General features: G+C 38.6%; 1 protein-coding gene across 4 annotated transcripts in view; it reads right to left on the bottom strand.

The window, feature by feature from the left end:
* Positions 1 to 445, bottom strand: part of TAFA1 (TAFA chemokine like family member 1) — a 516763-nt gene extending 516318 nt beyond the window's left edge. For all 4 annotated transcript variants that reach the window (XM_021070830.2, XM_084988963.1, XM_021070831.2 and 1 more), the window contains exon 1: positions 27 to 445. The gene's annotated coding sequence lies outside the window, so the exon portion shown is untranslated. The remainder of the gene's footprint in view (positions 1 to 26) is intronic.
* Positions 446 to 24752: the final 24307 nt, after the last annotated feature.

Genomic DNA, 24752 nt, shown 5'->3' with positions numbered 1-24752 from the left:
ATCTTAAATCCTTAAAGGCTTCTTACCTGAAAAATCCAGCCAGGAGCAGAGTACTCTATTAGTGTTCATTGGAAAGCTCTAACACTTTCTAAAATCCATCTGTGCCACAATTCGAGATTTTTTTTTTTTTTTTGAAAGAGCTTCCCAATAATCTTCTTTATCAGGATTAAAAAAAAATATATGTTTTTCTCTTCCGATGCTATTTCCACAGTAAAGAAGACATTGGGTTCGTTCAGACTGTATTGTCAGAAAAGGAACCAAGGTTTGAGGGCTGGAAACCTTGTCATTTTCACCTTTAAATCATCTCTTGGCGTCACCTCTGCCTGACGAGACCTTTGAAGTGATGGTGAGATAATGTGCAGTTTCCTGATGAGAATCAGTTTATAGTTAATGACGGACCATCCCCACTCCAGTGCATTCGGGGCAGAGTAAGGCAGCAAAATGTAGGAGCAGGGCTGCTATACGGCGCTGTAAGTAGCAATAGTCTCTTTCAATACATCCCTCCTCTGTAAAGTATCACATGTCTTAAAGTGACATTACCCTCTATTACAGCTCCAGTGAATTGTAATACCTGCCCACTAACTCCAACAACCCCAGCAGCACTTTTAACACTGTAGTGCCCAGTATGTGGTGTGTTCTGTTAGAGGTTTAATGGATACCATTCCTTTGCTGAAAGAGTAAAAGAGGAAAGGGAAAACAAAAGAAAAAAGCATTCTGCAAAATATTGATAGTGTTAGTGGGTGTTAGACTTCTAGCAGCAAATGGGAAAGTGAAATGTAAGCCATTTCTTACCTCTTAATGTTCTTTTAACCAGTAAGTTAACCCCACATATTGTTGAGTTGATACAAATTTAAGTCTGTTGATTGTTTTGGCAGCTAAATCTGGGAATATGGTATATCCAGAATACAGTATAGATATTTATATGCATAAACCCAAAACAAACCTTCAGAGGTTTTTTTTCTAACATGTTTGAAAAATAGAAATATGTCATTTTCAGCATCGAAGGCTTGATTTTGACAATGAAATATGCTCAAAGCGTTTTTCAAAATTTTTCCTCAAATATCATGCTGGGGTGGGGAGAAGAAATACTCCAAAATTCAACATTCTGTTTCTAGCAGTATGGTTTAGATATTTTCTTCTGTGGAAATATATTATGATTGTATCTAAATAGCAACAATGCATATAAGGTGATCTAGTTTTCATTTACAGACTGTATTAGCGAGGGTCCATGCAAATAACTCAATCAGTTATTTCATGAATCACTTATAAAGCACCTACTATGTGTTAGATGCTTGGGGACAAGGTAGAAGACAAGATGGCTGTGATCGCCACTGTCATAGATCATACTATCTAGTCTTTAATTTTTTTTTCAAAATCAAGGTATTTCTCATAATATCCTTTCCTCAAAAACCTTTTCTAATGCCTCTGAATACTCTCTTGCCTCTCACAGGCATCATAAGGAAGGTTTGAGGCTGTAAGGTGACTTTGGAAGCCATTTTCTTCTCTCTCATTATACAGAGTGAGACAGTGAGAGAACCTTCAGACTCATCCACTGGTCTTATGTAGTTGTGCAATACACACAGAAGAGCTCCTCTTAACAGAACTACTATTTGTTCATTAAACAAATTTCCAGATAACAGTAAATACACATCTCAGACTGAGAATAAGTCAAGAGTGCCAAAGCTCCAGTTGGTACTGTGTGTTTCATTTCTGTGGTTCATTATTTTTGTGTGGGCATATACATAAAGTTGAGTATATACATAAAGTTTACACCGACTGTTTAATATCAAGGCAAAAATAATAGTAACAGTAGCAGCAGCTCAGGTTTATTAAAGCTTTAGCATCAGCTAGTGCTAGTCTATAGTATGTTGCTTATAAGGAATAATTTAATCCTTTTTACCAATCTCATAAGATAGGTATCATTATTATTATTGTCTTCATTTCATGGATGAGAAAATAGAGGGTGAATAGGGAGATTAAGAAACTTGCTCAAGTATCATAACTACTAAGTGATAGAGAAGATTTCAAACTCCAATGGTCTGGGTCAAGAGCCCATTTCCTAAGCACTAGAATAAAGCATTTCATGGAAAAAACAGCCCTCCATTATATTTTCTTAGGTCTTCACCATTAAGACAGTTTAAAACAATATTATATATTCATTCAAGACTCATATACTGAGTACATTCCAGGCATTTGAAATACAGAAGTGAAGAAGTCAGTCTTTAACCTACTGGTTGTTTGTTTGTTTTTGTGGTGCTAATGCATTAAAATTAAAAGGAAGTTCGCATTTGCTTCTAAAGTCTACCATTTTGAAAACTGTACATTTTATTTTTCATTTCTAGGGATTAAACTAAGGCTCAGCATAGTTTCTTATCTACACTTCAAATTAATAAACTTGAAACACATACCAATAGATTATGTTCAAGGAGCTCAGACACTATTAGATTTTTTTTTTAAACTGGAATAAAGAATTTCTCTTTCAGGTTTAATGTGGCTTTTATATATGTGATGGAACAAGAATATCAGCTTATTTTCATTATTTTCTTCTGTATACCTTGCTGGCCACTGTATTGCGGGCAGTGACCACTTTCCCTAAAAATAGAAGTTCCAATAGATATTGACATTTAAGACAATTCAGTTCATTCTCCTAACTCAAAGCCAAACTACTCACACCTTTCAAAGAAGTTAGGTCTTTTCACCTTCTGGCCTTGGTAGAATTCCATCTCCTGATCACTTTATTGCTGCATGGGCCATAATGTTCTAGCCCATGTGGTGTTAGCAAAACTGACAGTATCTCTTTGAGGCTGGACCATTTAATTATTGAAGCAACACCCTCCAGATGTCTCTTTGCCTTTGGAAAATGGACTAGCTACACTATCTGCCTGGATCCTTGAAAGCCTACAAAGAGCAGAGGCCATCTCTTCCTCTTACCCACCCACAACCGATACACATATTAAGCAGGTGAAACTTGAAGGTTATTTATTGCAGTAGAACCTAGTCTATCCTGACTGATGAAGACTTTAACCTATATTAATCATATATTATTCAAATATTTATGTCCCATGTATTGCACCAAGCTCAGAGGAGTCAGCAGTTTACATATCAGACCAGTTTTGACCTTCACAGAGTCCTCTGCTATGGAAATCCATTAGAGATTTTTGACCAGAGCAGTGACAAATCCAAAGCATTGATGATTGCAGCTATAATCCCCTAGGGTTCTAATAAGTCAGGAGTTATAAACTGACCACTCATGTGGCCCATGGCCATGGCCCACTCAGTCATTTGGTTATACAAGGACAACATTGCAAAAAGGCAAAGGACTACAACACCATTGTTTTAGCCCTTCTAGTTTCATGAATTCAAGATGCCTACTCAGTTGAGCCAAACTCCTAAACATGCACATGTCAAGTATCCATGTATATGAACATTGGTTTATATAAAAAAGGAGAAAATCCTATTCATCAGAACGTCTCCCCACAAAGAAACCCACATTGGTCCAGAAAAAAAGCCCCAATGAAAATAACTGAGGATGAAAGAGAAAACACTCAGAATGCCTAAACTGCCAGGAATGTTCAGCGTATTGTCCTATGTAATAAAAGGTAAGGGGAGGGAGGAATAAAGGATAGAGGATGCAAAAGGGTGAAACCTGGAGGGAGGAAAAATGGGGGCGGGGGGAGGTAAAGAAGCAGAGAGAGAGAGATAATGCAGAAGTTCTGGAAGAAAGGTCTGAGCATAGAAATGTTCAAAGGGGATTTGCCTGATGGAAAACTATACTTCATGGAGTGTGGCTCTTCCCTGTGTCTTGTCAAATGATTAAAATTTTCAAATACCAAAAAAAAAAAAAAAAAAAAAAAAGCAAACAAACAAAAAACCTCACATGTATTTCATGTTATTAAGTTAATTGGGAAACCCACTGAAGGAACAAAATCCTGGATCCAGGCCCAAAGTACCACCAGAAAATCCCTCATTCCCCTGATTACCGTACTTTTTGTTTCTTGCCATTAGAAATAAAAGCCATCCTTTAGTTTAAGAACAATCCATTTAATAATTTGGCTAATTGGAATTCACAAATGGGCAGGAAAACCATATTTGAGACATGAAAGATTTTCTGTCTATGCATATTTCTAAATTGAAAAACAACTAGAGGAATTTAAATAAATTACATCTGGACTGAGAAAGATGCCAAGTTTCAGTCCAATGCAAAGGAAAATGCCTTAGAAGTATGCCATTTGAAACAGTTCTGAGTGTTTCTTAAAATAACACATTTTGGTTGTGATTTCACAACGCCAATGTTTTTTCTTGTTCCATTTCAATTGGCTAATGGAAATGAAGGCATGGAAGAGAGGATCGCTGTCACGGCACCCTGTCTCTAATCTGTGTGCCTTCTATAGCACTGAAGCCCAAGTCCTCTTTTCTACAGGGATGGGAGCTACCCACCAGTTCGATGATAATGTCTCTTTCAAGCCCTGATCATAAGAAGACAATATACCTTTTCCCTTGTCTAAGTAATAATGTCATTCTATCTTTCCCCAGAGCCCAACTGTATAAATCATGTGTGTTACATCACTCTTTCTGAAGTTCACTTGAAATTTTCCTATCTACCATGGGATCCTAGGATGGGCCCCATAGTAGATGCACAGCAACATCCCTAGCTTGTCAGTCTTATTTAGGGACCAAATAAAGTGTATATGTTTGCCTTATTTACTTCTCTATTCTGTACTCTGCATTGTTTCAAAATATATTTAAACTAAGATGAGGAAAAAGATAATGAAGAGAAAGCAGACAGGGTACAATAAGAGAATGGAGTGAAAATAGTATATAATATTGATGATAATTGATGATCATATAATAATGATATGATGCTATTGTATTAATACCCTTTAGGGGGGACGGGGGGATTCTACGTGCCAAGCCCTGTCAGGGTCTCATTTAATACTCACAAAAATTCTAATAGGTCTATATCACAGTGACCTCAATTTTATTGGTAAAACCCCAAATTTTGGAGAAATTAAGTGACTGAACTAATGTCACACTTCTAGTAAGATTGAAAAACTGGGATGCAAACTCATAGTTGATTTTCAGAGTATAAGCTCTAAGCAATCAAATTCTAGGCAAGAATATTGGTAAGAAACAAACAAACAAAAAGTGCTACATAATGAAGATAGAAGGCCAAATTAAAAAAAAGTAAGATGAGCCTGAGGTTTGAACCTGAACTGTAAGCCATCAGGAAACATTATTACAAGGAAGTACTACTGACTCCAAACTTCCTAGCAGGAGAAGTGAAGAAGAGAAAAATTACTTCTTAAAAAGTTATAGCATCCATAAGGTAAAAATACCAAACAGAAGCACACAAACAAACAAAAAAGCCAAATAATCAATAAAGAACAAAAATTAATGGGAATAGAGAATGAGCAGAGACTGAATCATTTTCTATAAAACTGCGATTCTCAGTTACATAATTTGGACATGGATACATAAGGGAGAATATTCAGTAACTGTAAGAAAAGGGAAATGGAAGGCAAGATTTCTCTTTGGCTGGAAGAAAAGATAACCTTCATGTAGGAGCCTCATTTTTCACCTCCAGCAGCCTATCTCTATAATTACTTTATCAATTATAATTCCTCATTGCTTATCTTGTCTGTCTTCCATGGAGAAGAAAAAGAAAGAGTAAGGTCATTTCTTTTGTTTTTCCATGTCTCATCTCTTTACTCTCCTTTGAGAACAGAAAGTTGAAACCACAAACAGCTTCGCCTCTGTTGCAATAATCAAAGTAATACATAAACTGTCCTTTTAGAGACCAAGTGGTCTCTTTATTACGTGAATATGAATTTATGTTATAAGCACATAAAGGTTATGGGAATGACTGCTTTGATGATAACATTAAAACAATAACAGGATTTCTATAGTTTACAAAACTCTCAGACTCATAGGTAGATTCACAATCACCATCCCTCATACTGACCCTGATCTAAAAAATGACACTTCACGTACTCAATGGTTCAGCCAGAAACGAAGGCTGCCATCTCTGGCTCCCTGAACTCCTACATCCAATCTGTCACTGCCTATTAATTTGACTTCTGGTCTGTATCTTAAATCTCTCCACTCTCTCCCCTGCCATTCAAACGTCTTTACCCAAGCTACCACCATCTTTCACCTGAACTATGATAATACTTTCCTGATTGGTTCACTTGCCTTCAAATGTATAATTTCCACCTGTCTCTTCCCTAGTCTACAGCCAGAGGAAGGTGTCTGAGATGGGTATTGATCATGCTGGTCATACTATTTAAAACCTTTGCAATGGTTTCTCATTGAACTTGAAATAAAGCCCCAGTCATGACCATGGGTGACAGGGCTATGCATGAGTACTTGTATACCTGTGTACTTCTCTAGCCTCATCTTTTTTTTTTTTTTTTTTTTTTTTTAAGGCCACACACATGGCATATAGAGATTCCCAGGCAGGCTAGGTGTTGAATTGGAGCTGTAGCCACTGGCCTAGGCCGCAGCCACTGCAACACAAGATCCCAGCCTCATGTGTAACCTACACCACAGCTCACACAATGCCAGGTCCTTAACCCACTAAGCACGGCCAGGGATGGAAACTGTGTCTTCATGGATACTAGTTAGATTCGTTTCTGTTCCCACTCCATTCTTCTCTTGGGTCTTTGAGTGAGATAGGGAAATTTTTTCCCAGTTGTCTTCTGGAATGCTCCAAACTAGATCAAATCACTGTGGCTTATGCTTTTACATCCCTCAAGATATCATCTCTACAGGCTTCACTGCCATTGTAAATAACAATTTCTGGAATTATTTAATTGATAGTTGATTCCTTACCAGAATTGCCATAAGAGATGGAGGACCAGCACCTTGTTCACACCATACCTGGCATACAGTGGACACTCAAATGCTTGCATGAGTAAATAAATAATAATAATAATAAAATGAGGGTAGTTCCCATTGTGGCTCAGCGGGTTACGAACCTGACTAGTATCCATGAGGAGTTGAGTTTGATCCCTGGCCTCACTCAGTGGGTTAAGGATCTGGCATTGCCCTGAGCTATGGTGTATGTCAGAGACATGGCTCAGATCTGGCATTGCTGTGACTGTGGCATAGGCCACCAGTTGCAGCTCTGATTCAACCTCTAGCCTGGGAACTTCCATATGTTGCAGGTGTGACTCTTAAAAAAGATTAAAAACAAAACAAAAAAAAAAGAGTTCACTATCAAGATGGCATGCATGATAAACTGTTTTTCTATAAATAAATAGATTTTGTACCCTCCTAGTAGCCTTTCTTAATTCTTTATAGTGGTATGCATTTATGAAGTGTCGATGTATATTTGGGATGATTTCCCTGTTCTCTCTTGAGGCTATGGTTATGACACTAAGTCAAGGAAATTGGCCCATAGGCTGTTTAAACCCTTACCTACTAGCCACTAATATGCGTTGGATTTTTTTTTTTTTTTTTGGCCAGAAGGAAAAAAAAAATGATATTCTCCTGAATTTTCATTTTCAGTCCTGGTTCTTAGTATTTGATATCCAAATATGATCTGATGGTAGAGCTAGAGCTGATCCCTGAAGGATAAAGTCAAGTCTACGAATGTTAAAAATCAAAGGAAAGTACTTAGAATTTCACTATACTGAAACTAGAGAAATGCCCCCTCCCCCACCCACACCAAAAAAACCTCCTAGTCCAGTCTCTCTGTTGTAATGGAAATAAAAAGACCCAAGAAAGGTAAGAGGCTTACCAGAAGGAATATATTGTGTTCACTGGTATGGGTCGCCTTAGAATACAAGTTTCCTCATTTGATGGTCCCTCCATAACCCACCCCCAACACTCTCCCCTCTCTCTGCTTCTCTCTTTCTCTCAGCACTGTCCAATAGATCTTTCTGTGATACTGGAAATGTTCTATATCTGTGCTGGTCTCAATGGTAACTACTATCCACAGGCACTACCCACAAGCACGTGGTGGCAGCTGCAACCAAGGAAATGTGTTTTTTTTGTTTGTTTGTTTTGTAATTTTTCATTTCATTTCATTTTACCTGATTTAAAATTAAATAGCCACATATGGTTCCTGGATACTGTACTGAACAGCACATTTCTAAAATATACCAGCTAGGCTTAGGAAAATACAACCTGTAACATCGAATAATCTTCAGAAAGCTAGAAGAAAAATTTGAATTATCTGATAGTAAACTCCCAAAACAAAGATAACAAAGAAGAAGGTAGAATGCACTTGGTTACAACAGAAACAAACAGATAGAAGCAATGCAAACTGGAGTAGATAATAAAGAAGATGTATGGTTTCTTACAGGTGGGACTCACCTCCAGGGGTGGTTTGACTGGGTAACTCAACTAAGCCATCAAGGATCTAGCTCATTTTCCTCTCTCTCTTGTATTTTAAGATGTCATTTCAAGGCAGGCTCCCCACCTCAGATGAAACATAGCTGCCAACAGATGTCTGAGCCATGAGAGTCTTTATCCACATAATAGCAACAGAAAGGTTGTTTTTCAAAAAGGTTTCTCAGATGGAAGATTCTTCCTTAGCTTCCCCCAACAAACCACTGCTTATGCTCCTTAGCTTGATTTGGGTCACTTGTTCCTCCTGGAGCCAGTTACTTTGTCCAAGGGGGAAAAGGTCACACTGTTAGACTTAGAGCCGCACCCATATCAAGAGAGATATCATCTTCCTCCGACAGAGATGTGTGGAGTAAGGGAGGTTTGTTACTTAAATGAAGATCAGGGCAATAATGACAAAGAAGGGATGAATATTGAAGACGGTCAATGTGGACAAAAGCTAGTAATGTTTTCCTGTGTCCTTTTGGGACTAAAGTACTTTTCCTAGTACTTTTTGTAATTCTCTTTGTATAATTACAAATTTGTATAATTTGTTCTACTTGTAATGTATTTGTATTTTTGAAAGGTAGAAAACTTCAGATCTAAATATGAAAATTTTAAAGTCATCTAGAATCTGTCACACAAAAGCTACCAGTACTCATATTTAAGGGCATGTACTCCTAAAACTTTCCACGCACACCTATGTGGTTTTGTTGATTTTATATATATATATATGTGTGTGTTTGTGTGTGTATAATATATATACAAATATATATATAACATATATACATATATATTTACATATATACAATTATTTCTTATGATGTGCTTCTTTTTTCTCTGAAAATACCACATTTTCTGATGTCAATAACTATCCCTCTAATGGTGACTTTGATCTATACAACCAACCTAAAGTACTTTTCTTTTTCCCTTTGTTGCTTGTAAATTGTGGTTAATCTTACCTTTGTGGCAGTACATTTCCTGCTACATAAGACGGAGAATTAACAACAAGAATATTTTTCTTTTCTCTATAGGATCCTATATGATATTAATGGTTAACTACAACAGGAAAACATAAATCCCCTTTGTGGGCTTAAATCCTATTCACTTTTCTGGACACCCTAGGTTTGTATCTGATCTGCCTTCAAGTAAACTTCTCTTCCAGTTTTTGTCTTATTATTAATATGTCTGATTATCTCTTGTTTTTTTATCAGGTTTGAATTTTAATTATGGGAAAGAGATAATTTTCAGGAACAGAAAAAATATTAAAAAATAGAAATATCTATTTTTTAATCCATGTCTCCTGGGGCCCCTCTCCTTTTATTTATCCTTTGACTCAGTTGGTAATGCAGCATCATAGAAGGGCTAAGAGAAGGGACTCAGGGGTCAGACTGCTTAGGTCTTTCTCTCAGCAACGCCACTAAATAACTGTTGAATCCTATTCAAGTAACTCTCCCTGAGTTGCCTCACTGACACCTAATTCAAAGTATTATAATTAAGATGCATATCAGAGTGTCTGGCATATTATAAGTTTCTCTGAACTTTTCAGATTAAATTTGCTATCTATGTTCTAAGATCTAGCTAAAAATTTTAAGATGCTTTCTCACCTCTGTATGCCTTTGCAAACCCAGGTTTATAAATTGAATCATTCTTGCTCTCCTTCCCTTTCTACTTCACTTTTCTCCTCCCCTTCCTTCTCCTAAACCGACCCACTTGTCTTGATTTGATTCTGGTGCATCATTATCCATGGAGTTTTACTTGGCCAAGTCTAGGGTGGACATCCCTCCTCTCCACCTCTGTGAGACTCAGGGCCCAGTGCATCTGCTACAGCATCTACTGCTCTGTTCCATGTTTGTCTATTTACTTGTCTCTTCACTTCACTGCATTATCTTTCATTTCCATATTCCCAGATAAAGCATAGTGCCTTTCTGTCCTTCAAACATAATGCTTTCTTGAGTCAAGGCTTTTGCACAATTTTTTCCCTCTTTCTGAAACATTCTCCCATCTATTCCTTTCCCAGAGGGCTCATTTTTATCCCTCTGGTTGGTCTCAGAGACATTTTCTCTGACCTTATCATTCTTGTTTGAAAACATGCAATGGTTTCCCAATGCACAGAATATACTGTGGTTTAAAAACCACAGACCACAAGAGCCAGCACAACCAAAGTCTGCCCATATTTTCAATCTAAATATCATTCCATTCCTCTATACCTATGCCCACATTCACCATGTCTGGTCACTCTGGTCTTTTCTCAGTCAAGCATTCAGCTATTTATTCATTAAGCAAGCATTCATGCAACAAGCTGAGGACAGAGAAAAGATCTCAAAAACCAGTACAAAAGTAATCACTGCCTCATGTCACACATGCCAAATTCTTTCTAGATTCAGGGCTTTGTACGTTCTCTAAACTCCTGTTTTATTCATCACTGTTCTCTCCACATTTGGCAGTGTACCTGGCATACAGTAGGTGCTCAATCAATATTTACAGAATAGTTGAATAAGTGAACGTGTGAGTGAATGAATAAACATAGCCATTTCTCATTTATTCATATTTTAGGTGTCTTATGAATTTGCAGCAATCTTCCAAGCAAGTGGTTGGCAGTGGGCTGAGCAGGGAGGAGGCTAGGAAGAATTTCAGATGATGTGTCTGTATGTGCATGGGTGTTTGTGTGGGAACCTGAGTCTGAGAATGCCTAAATGTGCATCTCCAACCACAGCCCTGTGCCAGAGAAAAAGGCTTTTTGCCTTGCTTCTTGTTCTCTCTCATCCACCCTTTTGTATCCTGCTCCTAACACACCATATTGAAAGTAGGCCTTTCCCACTCTAAGTTTCCACCCTCACATTCATACTGTAATAGAGCATGTGGTACCTCTGGGAGTCCCAGCTAAGAGAGGAGAATCTAGCAGTTATTAGTTTAGAGTAGAGGAAAAGAGAATTATAAAAAGGAGTTCAAGGGAAATCTTGGACAGGACTGAAGAGGGTAGGAAAAAGTACTGCAGCATGTCCATACTTGGATTCCCCAAACCAGAGGTCCTCAGTCTTGACTGTGAGTTACAATAACCTGGTAAAGTTTTAAAACTCTCAATGCCCAGGACCCTACCCCAGATCAATCAAATCAGGATCTCTGGATGGGGGGCACTCAGGCAACAGTATTTTTCAAAGCTCCCTGGGTGGTTCCCATGTGCAGCTGAGGTTGAAAACCACTGTACTAAAACAAAATCTTACTGTAGTAAATCTCTGGTCACTATGGCAACCCCATAAATACCTGTGATTTCTTATTAATTAGTTGCCAACTAAATGGCATGTTTTCTGTGTTTAATAGATTTAAGGCTAGCCCAGTATGTGAATATTTATTGAAAGCTTATTGGGTGTTGGATATACTAGTTACCATATAAGAGCTCTATTTCAATAACTTGAGTTTTTCCCTGTCTCTTTTTTTTAAATATATAATGATTTTTATTTTTTTCCATTATAGCTGGTTTACACCCTGTCTCTTACTTAACTGCATAGATGATGTGAACTGTAGGTGTCCCAGGCAATGGTTAGTAAACTTCATGATGGCTCCCCTTACATATATCCTCCCCTCCTTGATTTTCTATCATTTAGCCTCAACACCCCATGCTGAGCTAACTGTTGATTCTAGGAGTCTCTCCTATGGCTCATGGTATCCCTATTTCCTGGCCATAATTAGAGATGAGCACAAAAGTCAATTTGTGCCAATAACATGTGAGGACAGGTTGATAGAGATCTCTTGGAAAGGCACTTCTTCATTCATCCAAGACAGCTTTAGGAAGTGAGATTTTTCTTTTTGTCCAGACCTGAACAAAGAAGCAGGTCATTGACTAAGAGTCATTAATGGGCATTTGGAGATCCTGAGGGGGTGTCAAGCTTAGCATGAGGTTGATATCATGGAAAGCAAAGTGAACAAGTATGGAAAAATGTCTTTCCCTGAGTCAAGCAAACTCTAAAGTCCACTCATAGTTGTCCTGTATTAGTTTAAGGTAGCTTTCTGTTAATTGCAAACAAAAGCAACCTAATTGAGCATTGAGAGCCAGCCTACAACAATGGAAATATAAAACTAAAAATATCCCAATGGTGATTTAACCAAAACTCTCATTTTAAAAATAAGATCAAGACCCAAACAGCCAAAATGACTCATGAAAATTAACACAATCTACTTGGCTTATGTTACCTGGAATTGGGCCTGGATCTCAGGTATCCTTGTTTCCAGCCCATTGTTCATTCTATTAAAAAAGAATAAAGCCTCCTTCATTGTAAACATTCACTTTAGTTTTCCAGTGTTGCTAAATTAGCTGAGATGACCCTAATTTTTAAAATGTCATTAAATTTCCTTGGAAGGAACTCTCTCTAGAAATAGACATTCTCACCGCTCTCTCAAAAGACATACTAAAAGCCTATAGAGACCATTTGATTTTCAAATGCAGACGTCATGAAAGAATATGCAAAACTGTAGAAAATATATATCACACAAGCCACCCCCAACCAAAAAAGAAAAAAAAAATTAAAGTTCTATCCAGCTAGGCTGCTTCAGTAAATGATGTTGCTGAATATATAAAATACTTGAATCTAAATTTAAAAATGCTCCCCCCACCCCTTGATTAACCAGATTGTTCCCCTCCCCTATATATAGGAACGCTATGTGCCTGAGCCCACTTGCCATCTGTCACCACATTTTCCAAACTTCTCTTCCACCCCCTCCTCTTACACAATCTTATCACATAAAAATATTAGATTTCAGGGTTTTGTATAATTTCATTAAATTCTTCTGAGCCAAGTGAAAACAGAGGAAATCCTGGCATATCAAATGGACTCAGCTTTTTGAGTGCCCAGCACATATCCATGGTAGCCAGTGATGCCCCTTAGGCAGAACTCATGTGCCCAGGAGTCACAAGACTAAGTCTCTTCTCTTATTATGGCATTTCATATTAGGAATTTGCAGGTGTTCCCCCTACTGCAGAGAGGAATTTGGATAGCCTCCAGAGAGACCTGACTCATATACCATCATATTGCTTTGTTTATTACCTTTTGTTAAGTTTTGTGAGTTTTCTCAGATCATTAGAAAAATACTTACAAGCCATTTGGGGATTATCCATGTTGCTGCTTTCCCATCCACAGTTTGGGAAGTGATTTTTAACCACTGAATACAGGGCACCTCTACTCATCCAGTGCTTAAGACAGAAGTTAGAGAATCTTTTTTGTTTGCTCTCTTTTCTGCTTCTCGCAGACAATCCACCAAAAGTGCCAGCCAATGCTTTTGTTTCCACATTGCACAGGAGGTCTTTGAGGAATGACCAGGGAGACTGGCTATAAAATATGAAGTCTACTACACAATGAAGAATAATTAGGGATTGCACTCTGAACTAGAATCTTTCCTGTTTCGCTGTATATGAAGAAGAAATGAGGCTTGCAATGAGCATCCTATTATTTCCAGCAAGCATCCCTCTCTCTTCCATCTCTACCCATGGTGGTTGCCAAGGTTTCATCCATTACAGTGCCTCAACCATTCACTAAGCAAGGTGTAGTCACATGATGCAGGCTTGACCAATCAGGAAACTTTATGTCCTTTCAACAGAGATTGGTCCAAATGTGGCATATTACCCAAGAAGAATGCCAGGAAGAAAGGAATTTGCTCCCTTTATAACATAGACTTGGGGCTACTGGTGGACTTTTCCATCTGCCATAGGAGAAATTCTGCCTGTGGCAACAGAGAGCACAGTCACACCCAGAAGAGAAAGAGACAACTAAAACTGAAAGACAAAAAAAGGAGAAGGGCAGAGGGGTTAAGAAGACAATCTAAGTCATAAGTCGGCAAGCTATAGTCTGCCTCCTTTTTTTGTAAATTAAGTTTTATTGGAACACAAATATACCCATTTATTATCATATTATCTATAAATCTATTTTTGGGGCCTTTTTAGGGCTGCATCCATGGCATATGGAATTTCCAAAGCTGGGGTCAAATTGGAGTTACAGTTGCCAGCCTAAACCACAGCCACAGCAACACAGGATTCAAGCCACATCTGTGACCTCTACCACAGCTCACAGCGATATCAGATCCTTAACTTACTAAGTGAGGCCAGGGATCAAACCTGTGTCTTCATGGATACTAGTCAGGTTCATTACCACTGAGCCACAACAGGAACTCCTGTCTATAAATTCTTATATGCTAAAATGGTAGATGTTAATTGGAATAGATACTAAATCTAATTGAAAATGCCTGAATGAGGACATATGAAGTATTTCGCCCTTTTCAAAGATCTTGTAATTTACTGAAGGGCCAGATATACATATACGTATTTTATACGTATTTACAGCACATAATATAAAGGGGAAAAAAACAAAATACAGACTAAAAAGAACACATAGAATCTAACAAAGTAACAATGGTAATAAAGATGATAATATATACTAGTGATGATGGCATCTACCTTCATTGATTGCATATGATATTGATGCTCTACATATATTTTCACTCATCCTCCAAACAATCTTGCAAAGGAAATGTACCAGTTAGAATAGGGCAGGTTTTGTTGCAATACAAGCAAACCCAATATCTCTTGCTACATATCCTTGGTGGATTAGCAGAAAGCTCCATTTATCATTTGTTTGCTTTTTTTAGGGCTGCACTCATGGCATATGGAAGTTCTCAGGCTAGGGGTTGAATCAGAGCTACAGCTGCCAGCCTATACCAGGGCCACAGCAACATGGGATCTGAGCCATGTCTGTGATCCACAGCACACTTCAGGGCAACACAGAAGCACTGACCCACTGAACAAGGCCAGGGATCGAACCCGCATCTTCATGGATACTAGTCGGATTCATTTCCACTGCACCACAATGGGAACTCCAAAGCTCCTCTTACTGTTAACTTCCAAGATCTCAGGATAATGGAGGTTCCTTCTCAACATGTGCTTTCCTATTTGCCTAATTGAGGGAAGAGGCCATAGCAAATCACAAAATGCTTCTAAAAAACTTGTGTCCAGAAGTGAAACACAGCACTTCCACTAAGATTGCATTAGCAAAAACAAGTCATATAACCATGCCTAAAATGAAAAGTACTGGTGAAATGTAATACTACCATGTACTCAGAACTGGAAATATTTAGAGAATACAGGAATGTTTACTCAAATAAGTGCTGGGTAAACACCTTTTCAATGAGAAAACATAATAAGAGAAGTTAGGAGACTTCCTCAAAGCCAGAAGTAATAAGTACTAGTATTTGAATTGAACCCAAGTCAGCATCACTCTAAATTCCAAGCTTTTACGTTCTACCATGCCAATGTCCTTTCTCATCACCTTTGTGTTAAAAAAGAGTAGAGTTTACTGATGAATAGTAGGTTTACATGATTGAGGGCCAAGAAAGAGATGTAAAATATTTAGACTTGTTGAGTTTGCAAAAAGGAAACTCATCTTTTTGATAAGGACATTTACATTATGTAAGCAATATTTAAGAAAGATATGGATGGACGTTTTGACTACAGAATTGGGTCTTGGGTGGGATGATTAGGGGGAGGGAAGTGCAATATGGAAATAGGAAAGAGATAATGCAGTTTGGAAAAGAAGGGATTGAGAGAGAAAAAATGACTGAGACCAGCCCTGTTCTTGAGTATGTTAAGTGTAATTCTTTCCTAAAAGGTTCAGGTTCAAATATTTATGAGACAGAGTTACTATTTCTTTTAGAGGCTTGTCAAGTGTAAGAGAGGAGGAAAAATCTGTTTGTGAAGGGAGTTTACAGTATACTTAAAGTTTATTTTAAAAATAAATAGGACTTGATAGATAGGGCAATAAACAACAGGCCCCACCAGGAACCTGCCAGGAGCACTAACAGGAAGCATCTGTAGGCTGCCAAGAGCCAGAAATAAGAATGAACAGTTCTTACTGTCAGAGAGTCACAGGGAACATTCACAAACCAAAAGGATATTTGGGGTACAGCATCTCTAAGCCAAGTTACTCTCTGTCATCAACGCACTCACAGTTTATATAGCATACACCCACACAGGTAAGGCCACATCTGAATTAGATGCTGCTGGCTCCCTTTGCTGGCTCCCTTTGCTATGAATTCCAGGTTTTCTTTTATCCTGAAATTGTGACATGGCATACAAAACTACGTAGAGACCTTTAGGGAAATTTAACACCATAGGGGTATGATATTTTGCATAACCTCAACAATTAGGAAGTATATATGACCAGAAAAGAGTCCATGTGCTTCTCCCAAATAGTTATCATTTTAATATTTATATCTATTAAATTCAAAAAGGTGTGATTAGCATAAAGGTGCTTGCCATGGGTTGGGTAGGATCACAGGAGCTAAGGATACAGATGTGAAGAAGAGAAACAATTTTGCTTTGTGGAATCTCCTATTTTAGCGAAGAAGGAAAATGAGAAAGATAAACAAGGTGATAAAGACTAGAATAAGTTATATAAAGCTATGAAAATAATGATGCAATAGAAAACCCACAAGGAGGTGGGATCAACCTTAAGCAGTGTTCTGGTAGCCCTTTGGGATGGAAAACTCAGAGGTAGGACTTGAAAGGTAATAAGTGAACCATGTGATGACAAAGCATGATATATGTTTGGTCCTGTTTCAACTAATAAGGAGTTTTTTCTGGAGACAAAAATATAATAGACCTGGCTTATAAAGTTCATTGGGTGAGGACTCGAGATCTGAGCCTCTTTTCTGCCACTTAATAGGTGTATGCCCTTAAGCTGGTCATAGTACACTTTATGAATCTGGGGTTCTTCATCTGTGAACTGTGTGGGTTGGGCCCAAGGATCTCTAAGGTCTCTTTTGGCACTAAATGTTTATACCCCTTCTCTCCTGTTCCTACTGCATGTGTGTGCGTGCGAGCATATGCATGCATCCACGTGCACGCTCTTGCACACACACACACACACACACAAAAAAAAAACATAAGTCTTCTATTTTCAAACTGTTGTCTGGAATAATCCCTAGTCAAAATAAGAATTTATCATGCAATGTGATTTCAATATGAGTGAAAACCACCATGTCTACCTTTAGCATCTTCCACAAGCTCAACCTTTGTTGAAATAATGCCTTAGCTATTCCAAGAAGGTCCCTAGGGACAAATTCAGCCACCTTATTTTAGAGGATAGATCCACACTCCTCTCAAACTACCTGTCGCTGTCCATAGCCTCTGGTACTCCAAGTGTGTGTGGCTCTTCCTCCATACTCTCCTCCCAGCACAGCACAATCCAACTTCAGCTGATTGGACCAGAAGTGAAAACACAGTTCAAGGAAGAATCAACCACAGGGCTGACTACTGACCAGGGAAAATGAAGGGAAAAGGTGAGGTCAGGCCAACCAATCTACTTCCAAGGAATTTGGATTTGGGGTGGAGAAACTTTGGATAGGGTGGTGTCAGAGCAAAAAATTAAGGACACATAAAAGGCTGACAAAGCATAAGGTTGACAGAGCATTTGAATGAAATCTTTGGACCCTGTGACTGTTGAGGCCCCCAGAGCTATTGAGATCCAGACTTACCCTCCAGTTTGATCTCCCAGGAGCACTGGCATTACAGTATTTCCTATCCCCAATCTCTGTGAAATATCTCTGTGTCCTATCAACAATCTCCATTTGTAATGAACTAGCTTAACTGGATTTCTTTCAGCCAAATTGCATTCACTAAAACAAAGGGTGGCTCATTCAATAAATAAGCTTGACTCCATGGAGATTTTAATGGTGACCAGATTTAGAAGCAGGGGTAATAAATGAAAATGAGGGAAAGGCTCTGCTTTCAGGAAATAGAGGTCATGTGAACGGCACCTGAAGCAGAAAATGGATTCCAGAAAATATACAGTTTGGAGGATGCTCCAAAATTGGCCTGGAAGGACCTAACAGAGATGAATAGGATGAGAAAATTTGACCTACGATTTTGCTAATGAGCAGTGCTTAACTCCAAGAAATAAACAACCCCCCTCCAAAGCTCAAACATGTTTGTCTTTCTCTCAATTCACCTTCCTTCCAGTACAAGGCATAATATGTAATAAAAAGAAAAATTAATACTTATTAGTAGAGGCATAAGATTCTGTCTTTCAGGAACCACACCAGGAATATATTTTCCCCCAGTCTCTCTTTAAAGAACACTGGATTTTCCCACCCTGAGTAACTCTTGAGAAGTTTTTTCTTAATTTGATGTCTTATGCTCTTCAACTTAGGGATCACAGGGAGGCACATCAAACTCATTTTTAAGAAGAGGATGGTATGGAGCGATGGTCCAATAATCACTTCCAACTGCCATCTGTGACAAGTCTGTAAAACATACCATGTGCATAATATATGGGAACTCTATTAAAATACAGCACACTGCTACAAGAAGTGGGAATATTCTAAGTCAAATTATGTCTCCTCATAAAACCATCCCCCTAGTCCTGGCAACAAAAGCAGAGTTCTCCTGCATTGCTTTAAATAAGAAAACCCACTGCTCCAGGAATTACTGAATAGACGCTAAACCTAGTTTAATCCAGTGCTTCAGACATGTTGGGAAGCTGAAATGAGAGTAAGGCTAAGCAAAGGTCATTGAGAAGAAAGATGCTGGTTTGGATTGAGCATCTTCTCTGCCCTAGGGTAAGCAAGGACAGAACAGCAATCAGTTTATAAAAGCAGGCACTGGGTGCCATCCATAATGTAGACCTATATATCTGACCTAAAAAGGCCACTGCTTGTGTTTTCAGAATAGAAAAATGTTTATCAAATACCCTACCTGGAAGAAAAGATCTTTATGTTTAGTCAGAAATGGGCCAGCAAACTGATATCTTGACAGCATGCTGGAGAGTCTAGCAAAAGAGGACAGCAGCTACTTGGATTTTTCTTTTGCCCTGCCTGAGTCTAAAATACCAGTGACACTCTTGCCCAAAAAAATGACACTTTGTCTATGTCTAAAATTTCAAAAAAAAAAATAACCATGCTTTTATTCTCACAGCATCAAACATGATTGTGGCTGCAGATGTAGTTTTTCAAAAGCACCAGTTAACCAAAACCATGGCTGTTAATTAATGACCATTTGCATCACCTCAACATCCTAGCCATATTTCACTGTCTCTAAATCTCCAAGGGACAGGACAGGACAGGATGGAAGAGGGTTTCTTGCCTTCAGGGTTTCAATTGGCCCAGTCTAACACAGTCATTTGGTATCAATTAATGCTTTAAACTTCACTATCAAAGCATTTCTATTGAAATACAATCTACAGTTGGAGTTCTCATCATGGCTCAGCACTAATGAACCTGACTAGTTTCCATGAGGATGTAGGTTGGATCCCTAGCCTCACACAGTGGGTTAAGGATTGGTGTTGCCACCAGCTGGGTCACAAATGCGGCTCAGATCCCACATTGCTGTGGCTGTGATGTAGGCTAGCAGCTATAGAACCAATTCAACCCCCAGCCTGGGAACTTCCTTATGTGTGTGTGTGGCCCTTAAAAAAAATATATATATATATATATATATATATATATATATATATATATATAATCTCTAGAAATAAAATTAGGGCTTAGGAGACTTTTTTTGGGGGGAGGGGGAGAGCTGTACCCAAGGAGGCATATGGAAGTTCCTAGGCCAGGGGTCATATTGGAGCTGCAGTTGACAAGTTGACAGCCTACATCACAGCCCTAGCAATGAAGAATCCCAGCCACATGTGCGACCTACACCACAGGTCATGGCAATGAGGGGGGATCCTTAACCCACTGAGCGAGGCCAGGGATTGAACCCACATCCTAATGGATACTAGTCAGGTTTATTACCACTGAGCCACTATAGGAACTCCCATGGAGGAGACATTTTTTAATAGTTTGTTTCCAACTCTGTACAGGGTGCTCAACCCAAGGCTGGAAAAACTTATAAATCGTTTTCCTTCCCAAACAGTCTGAATGACAGCCAGTCCTATGTCATACTTCTCTCAAGACAGATGGTGAAGCACAGTTTTCTGTTCAGTTTCAATTTACTGCTGTTTTTTGGTAAGACAGCCTCTAAAGAGAAGGGCTAAAGCCATTCTGCCTCATTTTAGCAATACCCGGACGAAACCTTGTATTTTAATACCACAGATCACTTTCCTGTAGTGTTTTATGAAACTGGCCTTAAATTGCTCACCCAAAGTTCATAACTAATCAAATTTAGACAATTTCCTAAACAAATAAATACAAGAGAAGGTTATAATTCTCTGCCATTCCTGACACAACTGGCCACCTCTTGATTTGGGTGGGTGTTTCACATTTTCAGATCCCTGGCTCATGTTGTTTTCATGGCATCATTTCTTTTACACCTTGATGTCCCTCAAGAGAGCAAAGAGCCACCACATTCTTAAATATGCCACAACTGGATTTGTATTTTCCTTAACTAAGATGAGTGAGTGCTTCCTGTGGACCAGCCATTGTGCTAAATGCTTGTATTCTTTACCTGTGTCCACTCCACAACACAGAAGGATTAATGCCACTGTATAGACAAGAAAATGGAGTCTCAGACAGGTTAGGTACCATTTTCCAAAGTTATGTGGCTCACGCATGGCTGAGCAGAAATGCAAACTTACAGGCCCACATTCTAACCCACCTCACTAAACAGCTCCTTCTTTAATTCCATTACTCAGGGGTATGTGTTAGTACTGAGTCTAGACACAAAACCTGATCAACAGCAGCCTTACCTTTCTATCCCAATATAGGCTTCTGTTTTGGAGAATTCCCACTGGCCAATAAATACATATATTATTTGTGCCTGGACTGGATGAAAGAAAATTCATCCAACTGGATGAATCATAGACAGCTCAGGTAGGCCTTGCTCCACCAAAAAAAGGGCTACAACCATATGTAGTACAACTATGCGCTCGCTTACAGTGAAGCCCTTAATAGAGTACAAATTCCTTAAGTCTAGAGACCTAGACTTATATCCTAGAAAGTGGCATTTAGATATCTAAGTACTTGCTGAGTGAATGAATAAATAAATGAGTGAGTGTATGAACAAAGAGTTTATGACCCAGGCACAAAGTACCCCAGTGTAGGAGCCTTTCAATCCATGCCCTGCTTTTACCCTCTATACTGCTGATATTGGCCCATCCCAGGTTCTCTGTTGCCAGGTTATTAACCCAATAAGATGCCCAGCTCCAAAGTTTTTCTTAGGTCTTTCCCCCTGATAAAAAGCCCAGTCTACCTAGAAGCTCACCATTATTTTCAAAATGAACTTAACTTTTCTCAGGGATTGGGGCTAGGGTTTTCATACTAGCCTCTGCATACATAGCCTCCAGGGGATAAAAAAAAAAAAAAAAACAGAAAAGAAAAAGAAAAGAAAGATCGATTATGTGCTTTAAATTAATAGGTAATGCAACATAACATTGAAATGGTCGTTTTAATGGCCTATGATTTTTATTCATTCAGAATACATGTAATGAGCTCTTACTGTGTGCCAAGTATGTTATAAGAACTGTGGATTTTTTGAGGATTTAAAACAAAATGGACAAGAACCTTTGCCCTTATAGAACTTAGATTCCAGAAAAGCAAGCCAGACAATAAACTAAATAGAGAAGTAAAACACAGGATATTTTACAAGGTGATAAAGGGCAAAAAGAAAAAAAAAAAGGACAGAAGTGGGATAAGAAGTATTTAAAGCAGGATGCAATTTTAATAGGGTGGGTATTACAAGTTTAATTGTATTCCCCAAAAGAGGTATATTCAAGTACCAGCCATCAGTACCTCATATTGTCACCTTATTTAGAAAGCAGACACATAGAACAGACTTGTGGTTATCAAGGAGAAAGGGGAGGGACAGGAAGCTTGAGGTTAGTAGATGTAAACTATTACATTTGGAATGGATAAACAACAAGGTCCTACTATAGAGCATAGGGAACTATTTCCAATTTCTTGGGATAAATCACAATGGAGAAGAATGTAACCCATTTCACTGTACAGGAGACTGAGTCATTTTGCTGCATAGGAGAAACTGGTACAACATTGTAAATCAACTATACTTTAAGAAAAAAAAATTAAAATAAAAAATTTAAAAAAATAAAAAAAATTAACGTGGGTAAAGAGCTGGGGTGGGGGGAATAGAATTTATGCAGATGGAATTAGTCACAAGGAAGACATGCTGGAGTGGGGTGGGCTCTCAATCCAATACGATCAATGTACTTTGATAAGAAGACCGTGTAGGAGTTCCTGTCATGGCACAGTGGAAATGAATCTGACTAGGAACCACGAGGTTGTGGGTTCAATCCCTGGCCTCACTCAGTGGGTTAAGGATCCAACGTTGCTGTGAGCTGTGGATTGCAGATGTGGCTAGGATCTGGTGTGGCTGTGGCTGTGGCATAGGCCAGTAGCTACAGCTCCAATTAGACCCTAGCCTGGCAACCTCCATATGCTGTGGGTGTGGCCCTCAAAAAGACAAAAATGACCAAAAAAAAAAAGACAGTGTAAAGACACAAAGGGAGGGAACTGTGTGACAACAGAGCCAGATACTGGAAGGATGCAATTACAAGCCAAGAAACACCAAGAATTTCTGATCATCACCGGAAGCTAGGACAAGACAAAGATTCTACCTAAAGTCTCAGAGGGGAAGTGGCCCTATTGACACCTTAGCTTAGACTTACAGCCTCCAGAACCCCAGGAGAATAAATAAATATCTGTTGTTGTAAGCCATCTAGTTTGGTACTTTGTAATGGCAGCCCTAGGAAACTATTGTAGCAGGCAGGGAGGTCTCAACTATGAGGATGACATCTGAGAGTAGCCTTGAAGCTGGCGAGAGAGCCACCCACATGGCTTTCTTGGGGGGAAGAAGGAATGGCAAGTCCAAAGGCCCTGAAGTAGGAGTGGACCTAGCAGGTTCATATGGCTGCCTGGAGCCCAGAGTGGCTGGGAGAGGATGAGGAGAGGGAGAATATTCAAGTATAAGTGCAATAGGATTTAAAAACTATGGGACACAAATGTTAGTTGACCATCATAATTTTCTGTCAGAATTGTTAAAACGTGGAAGTTTTAATCAGCTTCTCATTCAATAGATCTCGGGTAGAGGCTGAGAATATGCCTGTCTACCAAGTTCCTGATGCTTATATTATTGGTCCAGGGACCACATTTTCAGAACCCTTGTAGGACATACAGGGCAGCATGATGACTTAGATCTTTGTTCTGCCTAAGGGGAAAGCTTCTGGAAGGTTAGAGCCAAGGAGAGACATAGTAGGACTTCTGTTTTAGAAGGACACTTTGCCTACTGGGTGGAAAAGAGAGTATAAGGGGTGACAGGTAGAAGCGGAGAGAGATTATTGGAACCAAAAGTACATAATGCGAAGCCCCAGTTTAAAAGTAAATATGAATCAATAAATGTTACATTATCTCCCAGGGTGTTTTGGGGAGCAGGGAGGGGGGAGCATTTGGGTTAGTTCACAGAAAACAAATATATAAATAAGAGATCTGAGTTATTTGGTGTCTTACAAGCCTGGCATTCTTGGAGAACAGCACTTATTTAACAGGAGCTATAAGACCTCAGAGTGGCAACAGTTCCTCCACTCATGTTCAGGCACAGCCAATTCAGTGATGAAGCACATGTCATATCAGGAAGCTTTTAATGGGCCTTGCCGGCCATCCACTGGATTTTCTTTGATTGCTTTTGAAAAAGAAAAAGAGTCCCTTTACTCCATCCTAAGACCAACTCAGAATTCTTTGAATTTTAAGAATTTTTGTTTGAGTAGTTAATGAGGGCTTCGGTTTGCACGTCCTGGTTAGAGCTCATGGATCCCTTCCAGAGTGACCTTTAAGAAGGTCCTAAAATAAATTAGAATATATATGATCTTTTTATATAAAACCTACATCTGACAGTGGAAGAAATTTCCAATGTGAAGAATCAAACAAATACTAGGGTTAATAATGACCAAAAAAGGTAAAATTTAGAAGAAAATCCTATGTCCAACCTTTTTAAAACATTTGATTTCTATTAACACTTTCTCTTTCCATTTCCTGGGAGCTTCCACCTTCCTGTTATCTATCATCATGATGATACGTTCACAACAGCTACCTGGATGGCTTCAAAAAATAATGGTTTAATTTCTGAATTTTGAAATTTGGATTTAATAAATACCCTGACATTAAAAGAAGGTAATTTTTTGAAATAACCAAAATCCTGGAGAAAGACACACTCTATAACCTTTTTAGTCCAAGGGAAATGTGAAACATCTTTAAAGTCTTAGACCATTTTAGTGCTGATACACTATATCATTAGCTGATGACCCTAAAGAGAAATTAACTTCTCTGTTCTTCAGTTACCATATTAGTAAATTAAGGGAGTTTGGATCAAATTCCAAAATCTCCAGTAAGCTGTAGAATTAGTTACTCTAAATTGTACCATTGTATCTGAGATTTATTTTGGCTTTAAAAAAGGAAGTTACTTTATTTTGTGTCTTTTCTGATATTAAAAC

The sequence above is a fragment of the Sus scrofa genome, chromosome 13, assembly GCF_054392235.1.
Source record: "Sus scrofa isolate SSC_HxYL_T2T_F1_AM1 chromosome 13, Sscrofa_HxYL_maternal_Yorkshire_Landrace_v2.0, whole genome shotgun sequence".
NCBI lineage: Eukaryota > Metazoa > Chordata > Mammalia > Artiodactyla > Suidae > Sus > Sus scrofa.
This window is presented reverse-complemented; position numbering and strand designations above follow the sequence as displayed.